Source organism: Polyodon spathula, chromosome 34 (genome assembly GCF_017654505.1).
Source record: "Polyodon spathula isolate WHYD16114869_AA chromosome 34, ASM1765450v1, whole genome shotgun sequence".
NCBI classification, from domain to species: Eukaryota; Metazoa; Chordata; class Actinopteri; order Acipenseriformes; family Polyodontidae; genus Polyodon; species Polyodon spathula.
The window spans coordinates 212668-216149 of NC_054567.1; the positions used below are offsets into that span (position 1 = coordinate 212668).

General features: G+C 34.8%; 1 long non-coding RNA gene across 1 annotated transcript; it reads left to right on the forward strand.

The window, feature by feature from the left end:
* The first annotated feature begins 652 nt into the window (after nucleotides 1-652).
* Nucleotides 653-2218, forward strand: LOC121303636. The gene is made up of 4 exons (XR_005947826.1): nucleotides 653-710; nucleotides 906-1020; nucleotides 1541-1653; nucleotides 2163-2218. It is a non-coding gene; the product is annotated as an uncharacterized LOC121303636 (long non-coding RNA).
* The last annotated feature ends 1264 nt before the right edge of the window (nucleotides 2219-3482 follow it).

Sequence of the window (3482 nt, forward strand, 5' to 3'; positions counted from 1 at the left end):
GCAGCTGGACTCGTTTGAGATACTTGGCCACCAGGTTTCCAATCTCAGATACTTTCTCCTCTGTGAAGATGCTGCAGATCTGATCTTTCACATCTACCACTTGCTGTTGTTTTACCTTGTCTGCCACAATGTCAATGATTAAGGATATCACCAGAGCCACAAACCCCACACTGCCATTAGGTATTTTAGCAGCCTGTCCTAATGCAGTTAAGACACCTGTTTTCTAAGCTTTGAGCTGTGTTTCTTGTAGATGAAAGGAGCTTTGTAAAGTCTGTAGTGTTACTGAAGCACAGCCGAGGAATTTAGACCCAGGTAATCCAAAAAGATCTATTCTATAGATGCATCTGGAATAATACCATTGGACTCTGCTGTATAATACAGTGAATCAATTCCCGGAGAGGGATCACACTGGCTGTTTCCCATATCTGCAAAAAATAGCAACTTGATAACTCCTTACTTGAACTGAAGAAGTAAACAGGCTACAGAGACTGTGCTGCAGTTTGATTGTGTCTGCCTAGTGTCTAATGTCTTTATTATGTAGGGGGCTCAGTATTATATGATGAGTCACAAACATCACGTGCACACACAGATATTTTGCAATTCATGACTAGGAATGTGTCCTTGCTCACCTTTGAGTAAATATTTAGAGTTTGTTATTAAATACTGTCTAGTTTAAAAAAAAATGGTCCAAACAATTCAAGGACATGGTGGTATGGGTTTTGTTAACATTTCATAAACTGTTTTTTGCTTTTATAATAAAAAAAAATACTGCTGAAAAACTACTGAAGTTGTGTACGTGACAGAATGCAAGTTTCAAGAGGAAGTCAAAGTCCAGTGACTCAAATCTAATTGACGGTTTGAATGTGAGTATCAAATGGTTTCATTTTTGTTTGATTGCTTTGCAGAAATTTTCGCTGAGTCCATGAATCATCGGCTATATAAAAGGCAGCAGCTGAAAGCTCTTAGTCAAGACTTCAGAGAAGACAACATAACAAAGCTGCTTTATGGTTACAAGACCAGGTAAGAAATATATGAAGTGTATACTGGTGTGTGCATCTGTATATACAGAAGCGACCTAGTGCTAATGAAAAAAAAAAAAAATCCCCCAATTAGAACTTGTTATCTACGGAAGCGCATTGCTGCCATGCCATAATTAAAAAAAAAAAAAAATTGTATTAATTATCTATCAGAATAACTATTGCATAATTACGTGATAATTTCTGATCAAGCAATATGCTTCCGTAGTTATCTCCTAATTTTTACTAAACTAAAATTATTTTTAATTCTAATTATTTTTGTGCCTTGATAATTATTATTATTATTATTATAGATAGAGATAACCTACATAAAAGAGACACAATAATCTTATAGAAAATATGAATCTATAAGAATTTTCTTAATTGAAGTTCCTTGTTGTCAGTGTTGGAAATTCAGGGAGGTTTGTACTAAAGTGTTAATGTAGTCATAAGACAGGGAGAACTTTACATGTAAAAGTGCTTGTAGTGTCTGTTATATTAATACGATATTGTTTGTTTTGAAGGAGCAGTATAGAATGACTTCACAAATAGAGCAAGCTGTGTCTTCAAATGACAGATTCATGTGTGTTGGCATTGAAATCAGTAACAACAGCAAATTCATACTAGAATCACCTGAGTAAGTAGAATACCTCTGTAAGAGAAAATTGCAGGCCGAACAAACTGTAACCTTCATATTCTTTAATAACGAATGCAAAATAATTAATAAAAATAGAATAGAAATGTATTCCTCCACTGCAACTTTCAAAACTGAAGCTGCTTGTGAACTGTGCATTTTGCACTTTAACTGAGAAAAACACAGTTCATTGGAAAATTAGCAAATAATGGGGTCATGCAAAATGAGGTAGATGTTGCTATGAGTGTTATTATTATAGACTTTGTTGTATCTAAACTACAAAAGGACTGTTGCATTAGAGATAAACTATGCGTTCTTAACATGTTTGATGCTGCCAATTGTTTGTTGAAAAGTGAGAAACAAGGTTTGACTGCACTGTAGTAATCTATACTAAACCATTGCAGTACAATGGTGCCAAACTCTGTAATAAAATGAATGTATATAGATGCCACTATAATAAGTTAGTACCGGTAATTTGAAAAGAAAATGAAAACAGATTTCTTTCTTCACAGGTTTTACGTTCATGGTGGTGTCATGCAAAGTCCACCAACACTTACAATAGAACCAGGAAAAAATGGAACGTGTTTTTTTACAAAATACGCATACTCGTGGTGTGGTGTTGAAGGCCTCCTGAGCTACGATTTCAATGGGAAGACAATCTGCTTGATGTTTTCTAACCCTTTCTGGTCATTGAAACACAACAGGAAATTCAATTTGATGATTTATGATAGGAAAACGTCTCTAAATCAGCAGTTATTTTATGACATGGGTTTAGAAAATCAAACCAAGAACAGCAATATCTGTATTGTTGGAGACAATTCATTGTCAAAGATCACATTAGAAAATGTTGTAAAAGTAACAGCCACGATGTCTTCATCTGTGAAGTCTGTCATTAAGATTGATATCAGGGATGTGTCTCCAGAGCTATGGAAGAGCTAAATATTTTATGTTTCTGAATACGGTATATTGCCTTTCCTGTGACCTCCGCTGTTTACATTCCTGATTGTCTATTGACTGTAATCGCCGCTCCATTAATTATTAAAGGCGATATTAAACACGATATTTTGTTTTGCCTTTCTGTACACTTGGCTGTTTATCCTCCAGGGGTTACCAATGCTTGCATTGTCACGTGAGTTTTGTAAATAGTAAATCCCGTCCTGTCAGGGGAATTTTGCCACAACATTAAATAATAATGTGCCCATGTGGTTGTGTCATGAATGTTACTTTACAACATTTATTGTTTTACATCTAGCTACAAATCTCTGGTTTATGGTGTTTATTTCTGATCACCCTGTGATGTCCCTTTAAACATATTTTAAGCCGATTCACTTTCTTAATCAAACTCTAATTACCAAAGGAAGACGTTGCTTATTTTTAACAAACAACATGAATTGTTCTCACCTGATTCTATTTGAACCTGCTTTTCATTCTGGCAACTAATCGCCAAATTCAGCTTATTAACTTCCACTACGTGAGTTAGTTTCTAGTAGTGCTGCTAGTTGGTTTTCTCTCCCTGTAATTTAAACAGTGTTTCTCTTTATCTGGTATGCAGCAGTTAAGGCTTAACTCTATTAATTAAGGTTTAAAGGGAGGGAGAAAGATGGAAAATAAAAACCCAAAACTAGAAGTCTATTGTTCTGTTCTCACAATGGCAGTGCAATATCATTGCAATTTTTCCATAATGTTAAATAGTAATGTGACTACGTGATTGTATGAATTTTACTTATTACAATTAACCACAGTTATTACAGACCACAATTTCTTCAGTTTTTTTTAATTGCTTTATTCGACAAGGTGGCAGAGCTTGAACAGAAAGGAACTTTCAAATAACC